The 15,151-nt window shown below is 48.1% G+C and overlaps 1 long non-coding RNA gene across 1 annotated transcript; it reads left to right on the top strand.

Annotated features, from left to right (window-relative positions):
• The first annotated feature begins 560 nt into the window (after positions 1–560).
• Positions 561–12,046, top strand: LOC117797445. Its single transcript, XR_004622421.1, has 3 exons — positions 561–655; positions 10,889–11,073; positions 11,987–12,046. It is a non-coding gene; the product is annotated as an uncharacterized LOC117797445 (long non-coding RNA).
• Positions 12,047–15,151: the final 3,105 nt, after the last annotated feature.

The following is a 15,151-nucleotide window of genomic DNA, read 5'->3' as shown; positions in this document are numbered from 1 at the left end:
CAGGACCCTGCCATCATGACCTGAGCCGAAGGCAGACGCTCAACTGACTGAGCCACCCAGGCGCCCCTGTTGTGAAGACTGAATGAGAGATTCTGAGCATGGCGCCTGGCACTCAGGAAGCATTGCGTACAAAGAGGGACTCTGTTAGGGCGCTGGAGCGTAAGCTCTCCGAGGGCGTGAATGCGTCCCTCTCATTCGGGGCTGCACCTGGCACTCCTGGGGCGGAGCCTGACACGGAGCAGGTGCTGGGGGATGCTTGTCATGTGAGTGTTATTGTTCCTGTTGTTAATAATGTGCAGGGGGCACTCAGTAAAGCTTCACCAACGAATGAATGGATCCATGCAGGTCTCTCCAAAGCCAGTCGTGACACACAGGCTCACTAAAAAGCTGTAAAAGAATCTGTTTTAATCAAATCAAACACTATATGGGCATAGACCGGGAAGACCACTCTACCTCGCAGTTATCTGAAATGTCAGCAGAATTTTCTAGGTTTGGATAGCACTGGCATTTTGGAACAGTCACGTGATGGGAACGATGTCCTTCATTCTTTCCACAGGACGTGCGGATGTCCTCCCTGTCTCAAGTTCTCTCTTGGGACCTACAGACACAGGTGACCTGGGCACTGTCCCGGCCTCAAGGAGCTCCAGGCTCACAGGTGAGAGCCTGGGCAGCCCCTGGGGCCTGGTCTCAGGTACCCACCCGTGTTGTCTCTCCAGCTCCGACTCTGTCCCTTCCTTGGTGAGTCCCCTGAGGATGCCCCCTTTCCCCTCTCTGGAACTTTCATGATGGGTTGGACGAGGTCAGGAGGGTGCACTCTTCTGAGCAGAGGAATGCTTTGTTCTAGTAAAAATCCTACGTGGGAAGTGAGGGTAGGGGCGCCTGGGTGTGCAGTCGGTTAAGCATCTGATTCTTGGTTTTGGCTCTGGGCATGACCTCGGGATCGTGGGACTGAGCCCCACATTGGGCTCCGCACTCGGCCCGGAGTCTGCTTGGGTTTCTCTCTCTCCCTCTGTCCCCTGCTCTCTCTTTCTCTCTCTAAAATAAATTTAAAAATCTTTAAGAAAAAGGAAAAGGAAAGTGAGGGTAAAGCACATGCAAGGGAGCTGATAGGGAAGGGGGAAGCAGGCTCTGCCCACAGGCTCAGCTCCTGCCCTCCCTTTCCCCACCCCCCCACCTCAAGAGCTCCAAGGGTGGGACCACGGGCCCTCCAGCATTATTTGCGATTCTGAGGTAACACAAACGTAAGCCAGTGTGTCCTGGACTGCCCAAGGGGAGTTTCTTGTGTTTTTTTGTTTGTTTTATAAATAAATTTTTATCTTAAAATAGTTTTTAGATTGAGAGAAAAGGTGTGAGAAGAGATCAGAGAGTTGCCGTATAACCCACACCAAATTTTCCCTATTATTAACCTCTCGCGACAGCTTGGTACATCTGTAACCATGCACGAGCCGATACTGACCCGTTGTTATTAACTGAAGTCCATACATCATGAAGACTCCCCTAGTTTTCCCCTAATGTCTTTCCCCTGTTCCTGGACGCCGTCTAGGACACCGCATGCTGTGAACACTGCATGCCATCTATTCATCGTGGCTCCCTAGGCTTCTCGTGGCCGGGGTAGTTTCTTAGATTTCCTTTTTTGGGATGGTCTTGACAGTTTGGGGAATACTGGTCAGGTATTTTGTAGAATGTCCCTCAACTGGGATTTGTCTGATATTTTTCTCATGATGAGCCTGGGGTTACGGGTTTTTGGAGGGGGATCCCAGGGGTGAATGCCATTCTCATCACATCGGTATCAAGGGTATGTGCCATCCGAGTGACTTATCTCTGCTTGATCAGCTGCCTGCGGCGTGTTGGTTGGTTTCGCCACTGAAAAGTTACTCTCTGCCCCCATTTCCCATACTCTGTCCTCTTCAGAAGGCCACTGCTATGACCCAAGGGTGGGGAATTATGCTCCACCTCCTTGAGGACAGGATGTACGCAAATTATGCTTTTGCATCAAAGATTTGTCTTTTCTCCCCTATTTATTTATGGTTCACTCATTGATTTTTCTCTATATGGACTCATATATATTTATTTTATACTTTGGGTTATAATCTGATACTATTTTATTTATCTGTTGCTCGGGATCATATCCAAGGCATTCTGATTTCAGAAGGACTTGGGTACCAGCTGGTCCTGCCCCCAGAGAGAGCCCGTCAGTGGGGAGAAAGAGTTTGGTGCGGGAGGAGGGATGGGGCTATTGGTTCTGGAGGCCTCCACTCCATCTGGGCTCTGGGCTGGAGGAGGGTCCCCAGCAGCTGCTGCTGAGGATATTCTGGGGAGGTGGGAGAAATGGAGGCGACCCCCACCCCTACTCACCATCTTCGAAGAATCAGAAGAGAACTAAAGAGCTAAAGAAAAGCCGGCTTAGCTGGAGCCCACTCTGGTCCCCTGAATGGTTTTGATGGTGGAATTTAAAGGGGTGGCCACGCGTACTCACACCATCTTCTGTTACTTGAGCAAAGCAAGAAGAAACCCTCAATGATTTCACCTGCGTGCGTACCTCAAAAGCAAGACCTTCTCAGTGGGAGAAAGCAGAGGTGGGGTGTGCGTGCGTGTGTGTGTGTGTGTGTGTGTGTGTGTGTTCAGACTGGTCCTGAGGATTCACGGTATCTGCAGAGGGAACAGGACCCTGGCACTGGGGATTTAGGTGCTGGAGAGGGGCTGCTGGAGGTAGGAGACGGGAGCTCCAGTCCCTGTTCCCATTGTCAGCCTGCCATGTGACACGAGGCAGAATGCCTTATGTCACACATCCCTGGCTCTTGGATTCCTCACCTGTAAAGTGTGGGAGTCAGGATCGAAGAGAATGTAACATCAAGAATGCGGCCAGTGACGATGCTGCCATCTTCCTGCACAGTAGAGGCTACGTGCATCATCTCATTTCATCCCCCACAGACCCGAGGAGTCAGCGCTGTTGTTCTCATTGGACAGATGAAATAGGTTCAGGTGTGGTGAGGCCAGTAGATCCAGAAACAGTTGCCCCTGAAAAGACAGTTACTCACAGTTCGCAGGAGGAGGGGGGCCACTGTGCCAGGCCAGAGGAGGTCAGGCACGCCGCCGGTCCAGGCGGACGAAGACATAGATGATGTCCTGGCTGGGATTTGAATCTTCTCCCAGGACTGGGATTTTTAGGATGAAGAACACAGGTGCGGGGGAAGACTCCCTGGGCTGAGATGCTGAGCAACTCAGGCCGTTGGCATCAGCTTTCTGCGCCTCCACGCTCCCATCTGTAAACAGGATCAGTAATAGAGTTTTCTAAGAGGACGGAGGCTCTGTCATCTGAGAGCTGGTCCTTGAAGGAAAAGCTGTGCAGGGGAGCTGAGACAGGCTCAGGACGCAAATGCAGGCCGTTCAAGCTCATTAATTCAGACTTCAGTGGTTTGCAGTCTGGGATGATTTGAAGCCAGTAAAACCAGGCTTCCTTTTCACGATTAATAAAAGTGTAAACAAGATTAGGGGGCGAGTGCAGGGAAACTAAGGAAGGCCATTGTTATCATAATATTGCAAGGGAATGTTAATTCACACAAGCAAACAAACTATTTTCAACTACTTTGAGGCTGCTGCTTACATATCAACGGTGTGCTGATTGCAGATGACTCCTCTCCATGCGAGCTTGGTCTACTCCGTTAGCTTTGGGGGGAGCATTTCTACATTTGAAGGTAGTTATGGTGCTTTTGTTTAAAAATACGCTGTCATTTGGACTTTTCCCTTTACCTTGCTGTTTTTTTAAAAACGATTATTTATTTATTTATTTGACACAGAGAGAGAGAGAGAGAGAGCCGCACAAGCAGGGGGAGCGGCAGGCAGAGGGAGAGGGAGAAGCAGGCTTCCCGCTGAGCAGGGAGCCCGACATGGGGCTCGATCCCATCAAGACCTGAGCCAAAGGCAGATGCTTAACCGACTGAGCCACCCGGGCATCCCTTTACCTTGTTTTTACCAACCATCTGAGGATCCCCAAGATTCAGGGAGGGTGCTGACAGGACAATGCTGCCTTGGAGAGAGCGAGCAGGGGATGTCAGAGAGCTCTGGGCATGGCAGTGCCTGAGCAAAGGTGACCGCCTGCCTGGGTCTTGAAGGGTGATGGGTTTGGCTTGATCTGGGACCCATTCCTCAGCTCACATCCCTCTCACCTGTCCTGTACACCCCACCTGTCTGGCCAGTCCCCCTTCATTACGTTGCCTTACCCTTCACATGGCACTCAGCTGCCAGGTGAGAGCCCAAGGGGCCATCCCCGTAGGGAGGCAGCACCCCTTGGGGGATGTGGCTGGGCTGTGTGGAATATGGGAAGCCCAAAGAATTGCCCCTCTTTTGAGCTCACAGGACAAGATGTTAGGGCAGGAGGGGAGAGTAGTTCTCAACTCTGGCTGCACATTAGAATCACCTGGGAAGCTTTAAACAAAATGGAGTTCCCAGGTCCCACCCCACATCAATTAAGTCAGTAGGGTAGAGGGTCACAGCTGTAGAGTTTATTACTTACATTGCTCAAAGGGATATTTGATCCCACTATATCTCACGTGGCTGTCAGACTCTTCTGTGTGTTTTCCTTGCTTCTTCCTCATTAACGAGCGTAACGAATTCATGACTTCCATTAAGCCAGCCAACCTTTATGGAGTGTCTGCTTTCACCAGGCATGAAACCATAATTCGGAGGGCCAAAGATGAATGACACTGTTCCTGCCCTCAGGATTTTGTAACGGGGGAGACAGAAGTATGCAAAGAAAATAGTATTCTGGTGTGGCCAGTGGTGCCATGGAGGGGGGCAGCATTGTGCAGGGGTGCGGAGGGAGCTGTGGAGGACTTAGCCTGGAGGGGGTGGGGAACATCTCCTAGAAGAGCTAGCATCAAGGGTGAACCTTGAAAAGAGAGTAGGAATTTTCCGGGCTAAGGGAACTTTGAGCAGAGGGAACAGTACGTGCAAAGGCCAGGAAGTGTGCAGCTGGATTGTGCATTTATCAGCCTGTGTCAGGCACCTTGCTGAGCACTTCACACTCATGATCTCTTCCTAATCCCACAAGAGGTATTTTTACCTCCAATTTACAGATTAGGAAACAGAGGCATAGGGAAGTTGAACAATGTGACTGAAGTGCCACGATTGGGAAGTGGAGAGGTTGAGATGGAAAGCAAGCTGCACCCAACCCCAGAGCAAGAACTAGGTGAGGAGGATGGGTGGGGGGTGGAGTGGGGCGGGCAGCAGGGCAGGACCTGTGTGACAAGGGCAATGCTCGCCATGGGATCTTACATCAATCAACTGTTTACCTGGTGCCCCATGATTTCTTATTTCTTTTATTTATTTAATTTTATTTAAAGATTTCATTTGTTAATTTGACAGACAGAGAGAGCACAAGTAGGCAGGGTGGTGGCAGAGGGAGAGGGAGAAGCGGACTCCCCACTGAGCAGGGAGCCCGATGCAGGGCTCAATCCACTCAGACGCACCGTCTTTTTTCAAAGAGAGAATCTCAGGTAGACTAGGTGCTGGGCACAGAGCCTGATGCCAGGCTCGATTCCATGACCCTGAGATCAGGACCTGAGCCGAAACCAAGAGTCGGATGCTCAACTGACTGAGCCACCCGGCNTCGGATGCTCAACTGACTGAGCCACCCGGCGCCTGGTCCATCGTGACTTCTAAAACACATTAGTGTTCCTTTGGTGCCCAAAAATTCGTGGTTGGACTGATTTTTTTGTTGTTGTTAAAGATTTTATTTATTTATTTATTTATTTATTTATTTATTTGACAGAGAGAGAGAGGCAGCAAGAGAGGGAACACAAGCAGGGGGAGTGGGAGAGGAAGAAGCAGGCTTCTCGCTGAGCAGGGAGCCCGATGCGGGGCTCGATCCCAGGCCCCTGGGATCATGAACTGAGCTGAAGGCAGATGCTTAACGACTGAGCCACTGAGGCGCCCCTGGACTGATTTGCAATGCACCACCCCTCAGCCCTCTCTAAAGCCAGATGGATACGGGAGGGGCAGCCAGGGCTCTGAGCCAGTGGCAGGGTTAGCAGAACCTCTGCGTGGGGGTCGCTGGCCTTGGAGCTCCCAGGCTAGGCTGAGGGACTCTGGTTCTAACTGGGGATGCGCTGCACTGCGTTGCCTGGGGGCACAGAGGGCATAACTCGATGACTGTGGGGGTTCCTGGGGTCAAGGGTTGAGGAGTGTCCTTGGTCTGGAGCTACATAGACACTCATCTTGGTGCCACATTTGGGTCCCCACTAAATACCCATGGTCTGTCTGAGGTTGTCCGTGGTTGTGAGACTGTATGTGTATCTTTTGTAAGAATGACATTTTTGTGGCAGAGCTAAGAGATTGCTTTGAGAAAGCAAGAGCCCTGGGCTTGTGTCAGTGGAGCTGATGTTACTGTTGGGGTTGTAAGTAAGTGACCTGCTCATAAGGGCAGGAGGCGTAAGATGGTCTCAGTGTACAGGGTCAGTCTGCTTCTTAGAACTCAGCTGGGGGTCATTTGTGATTCCTGAGGCCGGTTTTCAGGGATGAGGACCACTTGGTATTATAACAGAGCTCACGTGGAAAGCTATAATCACGTATGTTACCCTGACAAAAGTGAAGACTTGTTTAAAATACGCATCTCTGAGAAACCTCTCTTGCAGAGACCAGTGAAGTGATTTGAGGAATGGGCTCAGTCTATGTTAAACACAAAGGGGATGAGAGAATTAATTAAAGGGGAGGGGCAGGGTTGATCTCCGTGCTTGAAGCCGGGAGCCTTGGTTTGACACCTCAGTGACAGCCTCTGATGCCCGTGCCGGGACACACCTCAGAACGTGTCCTCCGCACAATGCCATGGGGAAATGAGATTAGCAGGCATTGTAGGAGGCATTAACAGACTGTGGTTGTTACACAGGGCACTGAGTAAGAACTAGAAAAAGGAGTCCCTTCTAGAAGGAAGCAGCCTTGAGAGTGCCCGGCTTGGCAAGCGACGAGAGGCTGATTTCTCTCCCTCCCCGCTGCACTGTTGGCCAAGAGCCTTCATGGAAACTGTACACCGGGTACCTAGCAGCCCTGTTTGCAGGGGGCCTGGGGTTGAGGTGGGTCCTCCCTATGTCTCTCTGCCTCAGCCTGGAACAAACATGTGGCCAGATAGGAGCCGCAGAAGCCACAAGGAGGTGGAATTTGGTGGCCAGCCAAAGACATCTCATCACATTCTTCCCCCAGGTCTATCCAAAAAAAGCCACGGGCCTGAGGACTGACCTCCTTGAGGCGCTCCCCCGTGCCCGACACTGGCAGCATCACCCGGGAATCATTTGGAGGACCTCCCGTGTGCCGGGGGATGTCCTCAGATCAGGGAGTGAGACAGGCGGTGTATTGGTTTCCTATTGCTGCTGTGAGGAATGACCACAAATTCACCAGCTCAAAATGACACCAATGTGTTCTCTTCATGTTCTGGAAGTCAAAAGTCCAAAATGGGTTTTGTTTGTTTAAAATCAAGGTATTGGCAGGGCTGCATTCCCTTTGGAGGCTCTCCAGGAGAGTCCATGTCCTTGCCTTCCCTAGCTCCTGGAGGCTGTCTGTATTCTTTGGCCAGTGCCCCTCCCTCCATCTTCTAAGCCAGCTCTGTAGCATTTTCACATCTTTCCCTTTGACTCTGACCTTCCTGCCTCTCTCTTATAAGGACCCTTGTGATTAATTGTGATTATCCCAGATAATCGAGGATTGTCTCTCCGTCTCAAGAGCCTTAACTAAGTCACACCTGCAAAGTGCTCTCTGCTGTGTAAGGTAACATAGTCACAAATTCCCAGACACAGGACTAAGATGTGGGCTTCTTTGGGGGACCGTGATTCTGCCTACCACACCACCTCTGTGTTGCCTTGTTTGTTCGTTTGTGGCCAGTCTCTGTGTCTCTTTCAGACTGTGAGCTTCTTGAGGATGAGAATTGTGTATGTTTTGTATCATCGGCCAGATCACATTACTTAACACAGCAGCTCTTGGTAAATTCTAGCTCCTGAAAAATACATCCTGACCTCTTCAGCGTTATGGGTAAGATCACCAAAGCCTAGAGAGATGTGTGGCTTGTTGAAAGTTCTACTGATCTTGTGGCAGAGCTGGGTTCTGAACCCAGATCTTTTGAGTCTTTCCACTTTCCCACCTAAATGGACAATGGTCCAAAGTTTCACTGTACAAGATAGCCTATCCTTTTCCGGTAGGATGACATGGACATTTCGCCCAACCCTGCTGGCTGGGATTGTTTAGAAGGACATTACCTAGCCATACAGAGTATAAAAAAGAGACCAGACTATGGAGCCTCTAAGACCTAGGTCTAAATTCTGCTTCCACTTTATAGCAGTTAGCTATGGTTGTGTAACAAACCTCCCCATAACCTAGTGATTGAAAACAACAATAGTTTATAATTTCTCATTTGTCTGTGGGTTTGGGGGTGGGCTCTGTTCATCTAGACCTGACTTGGTTGACCTTGGCTAGGTTTGCTCATGTCTGTGGTCACCTACTGGGTCAGCTGGGGGCTGGCTGGCCTGGAACGGCCTGAAATGGGACAAATCAGCTTTGTTCCATGTAGTCTCTTATCCTCCAGTGGGTGAGCCTTGGTGTGTTGTCATGGCCACAGCAGGTTCTGAGACAGAGAGAGTAGGAGTGTACCAGCTCAGAACTGGTGTGTCATCACTTCTGCCATGTCCTCTTGGCCAAAGCAAATCAAGGGGGTATGGAAATGTCCCTGCTTCTTTATGGGAAGATCTATGAAGTACCTTGATACAGGGCGGGGTGGAAAATTAGGGACAATTGTATAGTTAATCTACCCCATGCTTTGACTTCATGACTGTCAAGTTTCTTAATTCCTTGATTCCCTAGTTTCCTCACCTGGGAAATGGGGAATAGTAATCATACCACACTATGGTGAGGATTAAATGAGATGGAACACCCAAAAAACTTAGCAGTGCCTGGCATGGTTCTCAATAACGATAGCGGTGGCAGTGCTTTATAAGATCAGCAATTACTCTTGTTACTGTTTTTACATAATAATTGTTCCTATTATTATAGTTACTACAAGGACCGGTGGAAAAACATGGTCCTGGTAAGAGATAACAGGTGCTGGTGGGATGTAGTCTCACTTCCCAGGGGCAGGGAGGAGGCCAGAGCATGGCCATTTCTCAGGTTACTGAGTACCTGTTGCTTTTCTTCCATTTCATGAGGAGGTAACTATTGTTAAGGATAAATATGAGGGCTCCAGGGTGGCTCAGTCGGTTAAGTGTCCGAGGCTTGATTTCAGCTCAGGTCATGATCTCAGGGCTGTGAGATTGAGCCCCACATCAGGCTGTGAGCTCAGTGGGGATTCTGCTTGAGATTCTCTCTCTCTCTCTCTGCTCCTCCCCCCACTAGCTCATGCTCTCTCTCTCTGTCTGTCTAAAATAAATAAATCTTTAAAAAAGAATAAATACGAAAACAGCATTTATGGATGGTGTGGGACTTGAATTCAGAGGACCTGGATCCGAGTTCTAGTTCTTCACTCTATTAGCTGTGGGAATTTGGACAAATTACTGTACCTCCCTGAATCCCAATTTCTTTCCCTATAAAATGGAGATAATAGTACCTACCTCCCAAGTCTGTTAGGCGAGCTGACTCAATCGCGACAAGCGAAGAAGAGCTCTGTGAGCTAGAAAACACTAGGCGAATATTCCTTATTATAATCAATCAGTCCTTTCCTTCTTGTCACCTGCATCTGTGCCCTCAAAGGCTCAGGCTGTCTCAGGATGATGAGCTTTAAGAAGATGATTTAAGTTTCTTGGCTCTCTGGTTATCTGTGAGCAGAAAACTTGACTTGTGTGATTTTCCAGCAGTTATCCGAGCTTAAAAGTTTCATAAAAGGGGACAAATTCCAAATGTTCAACCTTCTAAAATCAAAAGGAATGAGTCACAGGTCATTAGCATCCCTGGAACATAGTGGCTTCTGTTTTATTGCTATTAAGTAGGATTTAGCTCTATTTTATTAAGGCAATTTTTACAATCATGTGAGAGGTTAATGCATTTCGCACATAATCCACTGCCTAGCTCACTAAATGCTGAACCCATTAAAGCCAAGCCATGAAGGGGAAGGTTTCAAGACAGAGTGACAAATTATGGGTGGTATGCAATGAATGACTAAAAGTATCTGAGGGCTTTTTTTTTTCTCTTCAAAATTTAAAATTTGTTCTCAAGCAGGAAAATAACAGAGCTGTCCCAGCAAAACGACTTACTTGGGAGCATATAGCTGCAGCTGGTGAGCTCTGGTAAGTGTCCATGGGCTGATGTCCAGGCGCTGAAGGACCGAGAGAGCATCTTCTCAACAGTGCCCAGCCCCCTGGCCAGTTAGGTCTTCTTTTATGATTTCTCCACATCCCGGGACCTGACAGACAGTATCTGCCAGGAATTCTGCATTTATTAAGCGATAATGGATTGCCCCGCCCTCCGTACTCTCTTCATGAAGACAGAGCTGATTGGAGTTTCAAGCTGTTGGAGGTCACTGTGATCACGTGAATATCTGAAGCCTGGAGAAGGAGGCAGGACCCAGATCATAGAAGACTTTGTAGATTTTTTAAGAGTAAATATCTCAGTAATTATCTCTTTACCCAAAATATCTAGGGGTGGGATTGTTGGGTCAAATGAGCAGCGTGTGTTTAACTTCTGCCACACTGTTTTCCAAGGTGGTAACGTCTTGCCTTCCTACCAGTGACGTATCATCATTCCAGGAGCTCCACATCTATGAAATCGGAGCCCATTCCCTTCCGGTGGGTTTCTAGTGGCATCTCCTGGTCTTATAATTTGTGTTTTCCTAAGGATAAAGGGTATTGGCATCTAGTGGTGGACTTGTTGGGGGCAGGATTTTCAACAGTGGACTCCTAGGATCTAATCTGTGTTTTAGGTTCTTGAACCAAAATGGAATGAAGCCCTTGAACTTGATTTCTTCTCGTCGTTCCTGCTACACTGCTGCAACGGAAGGAACAGGGAAATTCTGCACCATTTCTGAAAGCCGCCAAGAGATCTCAGCCATTCCTCTGAAACCTCTGAGAGTTTTAACAAAATTGGAAGTGGAGAGTGCTGGTAGAGGTAGATACTGGTTGGTGGAATGAAGGAAAAATTTTACTCTGCCCTATTCTTTGGTTCCTGGATCAGAATGGTACAGATGGAAATAAGGGAAACATTCTATGTTAGAAACTTCTGGTGGTGGAGGAAGGGGTAGGGCTCAGTCCTCTTATAGCCATCCCCAAGATGGCAGAAACAACAACAACAACAGAACAATCAACCAAACAAAAAACCTGATTGTTCCCTAATATCTGTTCTCCCCTTCTTTCATAGCAGTAGAATTTTTAGTTGGTCAAGTGGCCACTCGATAAAAGTCACATTTCCTAGCCTCCCTTACAGTTAGGTGTTTATATGATTGTGGTTTAACCTCTGGAACATAAGTAGAAATGGTAACGATCATCTCCAGGAAGTGGATTTTCTGTTTTTTTGTTTTTTGTTTTTTTTTTTTAGAGAGAGTGTGTGTGTTGGGGGATGGTTGAGGGGTGGGGGAGGGACAGAGGGAGAGAGAGAATCCCAATCAGGCTGCACGCCCAGCATGGAGCCAGACACAGGGCTCATTGAGGGCTTGATCCCATGACCCAGAAATCATGACCTGAGCTGAAATGAAGAGTCAGATGCTTCACTGACTGAGCCACCCAGGCACCCCTGCAGGAAGTGGTCTTAAAGGGAGGGTTATGAGTTTTCCCCACCTTCCTACTGCTGCTGGATTCCGGACTTGAGGGCTGGAGCTGAAGCATCCACTTTGGACTGTGACATAAGACCCTGTGCTGAGGGAGGTGGAGCGATAAGACTGAATGAGCCAAAACCCCTGACCCTGTGGAACACGGAATCAAAGCTAGACTGACAGCTTCTGGATTTCTGTTTCTTGAGAGAGAAATAAACTTCTATTTTGCTTTAGCCACTGTTTTTTGTTTTTTTGTTTTTTCATCTCTTGCAGCTGAAGCTAATTTAAATTTATGAACCCTGATGGCTCATTGCCCTTTGTCACTTTCGGGAAATGTATGGTGACTTACTAATTACCAGCAGATTATCCAAAGTGAACCACCTATAAATGTCATCAACAAGCATGAGGAAATGATGAAAAGATGCTGATTTTGTGAAGAGACTTAGTGATTCAAAGAGAGGGGCCGGAAGACCAGTTTGAACATTTAGCACGAACCGTGCACCCAGGGGAAACGATATTTCAAAAAGCCCTCTTACTTGTGTGAGATATTGTTATGTTGATGTTAAAAGATCAATCTGAAAACAATAAAAGAGTTCTTAGAAGGGAAAGGTATGGGGTTTCCATTGGTTTCTACCCCATCAAGGCTGTGCCTGGCCGAATGGACACGACAAAGAACAGCCTGATGAATTAGAAAACTAGCTTGAGAAACTCCCCCAAACTCAGATGAAGGTTTGAAGAGGTAGAACAGAAGCGTTAAATGAAAAGGAAAAGGAAAAGAACTTCAGAATGAATGGGGAATATAAGTAAAAATAGCCATGGAAGGCCAGATCCAGGAAATTCACTGCCCATTTAATGGAAGTGCCAGAAGCAGAGAGGTTTCTAGAAGTGAAGCTGTAATTGAAGAAGAGAGTGTCCTTGAGTTGAAAAAAATAAATACATCTTCAAATAGCAATATCCACCAAGGGTTGGGAAGGAGCATTGAAGGAAGTTCAAAACTTTAGAGATTATCGGACAGATATCACTAGTACCAGACAGAAAAACCAACAAAAGGATCAGATTGTTGACCGATTTGTCTGCAAATCATTCTCAAATATGATGGAAAATATTTGTAAAATTTGTCGGCTAAATAATGGTAACTCTATAGTTTCTCCTATCAAATAAACTATTAAAACAATAGCAGCCGTGGTTACTTACTATGTGACAGGCACTGTGCAAAGCATGTTGGTTGAATTATTTCATTTAACACTCACGGCAACCCCATAAGGCGGCCACTATCATCCTTTTTACAGACGAGGAAATTGAGGCACAGAGAGGTTAGTAACTTGCCCAAGGTGACGCCGTAAAGGCAGAAGAGACACAGTATGAACTCAGCTCATGCTTTTAACCACCACACTACACTGCTTCCTAAAATAAGGTGAGAAATATTAATCTCCTAATAGGAGAACCAGACTTTGATCAATACATGTTAAGCTGCAACTATGATAAGTGCCAGTAGGGGGTGCTATAGAATCTTTATGCTTGGGAATCCAGCCTGGCATTTCACAGATGAATGGCGTACAGTTACTGCTTATTGAATGCTTTCTTTCTCCCTGGTACGGAGTGTCATCCAAAGGGAAAAACTAAGGGAAGGATCTGGGTGACGATTTTCTGCTTACGTGGAGCACAGAGAAACTCAGACTTGGAAGGAACCCTGTCTACCAGAGGAGAGGATTATCTTCACCATGTCCAGTGTCTGCTTATAAACCCCATCGATGGGGAGCTCACTACCTCTTCCTCTGAGGTTGTTTTTCAGGGTTGGAGATAGAAAATGATCGCGAAGTCTTGGCTGGTGAACAATAAAGAGAGAGGGACAATGTGCTTTAAATAAATGTCTTTCCAAAGGGCAGTCACGCTTATAATGGAAAAAGGAAGTGTTCGGAAAGGCTGCCACGCAGCCTGCCAGGGGCTGATCTTGCAGTCACACCTCCTGGATGTCCGGAGTAGCCTCGAGTGCTCAGTGGGTCTCCTGATTTCCTGATTCACGTATTTACTCCTTCACACTATCATTTGTGGATTTTTTTTTGTACACACATCCATTCGTTCACTCCTCCATTTATTTTTTTCATTCATTCATTGATCCAGTAGGCATTGGCTGGGCCGCTGCTGGTCTGTGTGCAGGATGGGGGAATGGGATCCATTTCCAGGAGGTTCTGCTACGTGTACCCTAAGACCCAAATTACTAACTCTGAAAAAGCCTGCAGATTTCCTAAGTGTGTGGGGTCTGTGAGAGTGGGGACTGCTCCTAGCGTCCAAGTAGAGGACGGGAGCTGTGCACGGAGGGGCAGGTGTGTGGCTGCCTGGCACACGTAGGCCGTTCACTGGAGGAACGTGGCCCTCATCACTTCTGAGTAAATGAAAAAGCACTTGAGTTTTCCACTTACCTCCCATTTTGTAAATGAAGATCGGGCTCAGGTCACATGTTCCTATGCGGCTGTCTGGAAGCAACGTCTGCGTCTCACTTTAGCGCAGGTCGACAGTATAGGGGACAGTTATTTAGGAATCGATTTGAAATCATTTATACACCAACCAAATTCACAATGTTAATATCTTTAGCCAGACATGAGCGGGGAGGAAGGGAGAGACCAGAACTAACAAGAAGGATCAGCACGGTTTTAACATAGGTACGAGGATGCAAGGAAGGCAGGACACCTCTCGTAGGCCAGGGGAGTGCTTGGTCAAGAGTCGGAGTCAGAGCCAAAGAGGGGCAGACTGGAAGATGGACAACAAGGCACGAGGAGTAAGTGGGGTTCCACCCAGGAATTTTACTAGAACCCGGGTGTGGTTGACCTTGGGTGTGGCATCGGGGCCACTTGGCAGCAGCCCCACTTTCCTCAGGCACATCTTTATATGGAGTTCCTGCCTGTGCCCCTTACTGCATCTGGGTGTCTCCCAAGGCCGGCGATCCCAGGCTCCAGGAGCAGCACGGGGCACAAGGAGCTTTGCATAGAAGGTACACCAGGGCCCAGGCGTGAGTGACCCCTCCTGTCCCCATTTCCCCAACTCTCTAGCTCACTTTCCCTCTATCTCATTCCCTTCTCCTTCCCTCTTCCCTCCTTCTCTTCTCCCTTCTCTTTCACTTTTTTCCAGGGTCTTCTGAGTCCCTTCTTTTCTTTCCCCATTGATCTGTCCTTTCCTTTCACCTGTGTTCATTTTCCACTGTTGCCATGAGTATGAAGCAATGCCTCCCAATTGCCAGATGCCAGAGGTACAGAGATGAAAAGTCAGGGTCCCCCAAATGTGGAGCCACTTGCAGGNACCACTTGCAGGGGAGACACACAAATGCTCTGCAAAGTTAGAAGGAAGCTCAAGGTGCAGAGGGAGCACTGAGGAGGGAGAGGTTATTAAATCACTGGGTTTTGGGAAGGGGGTAGGGAGAGTTACAAAGAGGAACAGATGCTT

This window comes from Ailuropoda melanoleuca, chromosome 2 (genome assembly GCF_002007445.2).
Source record: "Ailuropoda melanoleuca isolate Jingjing chromosome 2, ASM200744v2, whole genome shotgun sequence".
Taxonomy (NCBI): Eukaryota; Metazoa; Chordata; class Mammalia; order Carnivora; family Ursidae; genus Ailuropoda; species Ailuropoda melanoleuca.
Note: the sequence above shows the minus strand (reverse complement) of the source record. Positions and strands in the feature narration are given on the sequence as shown.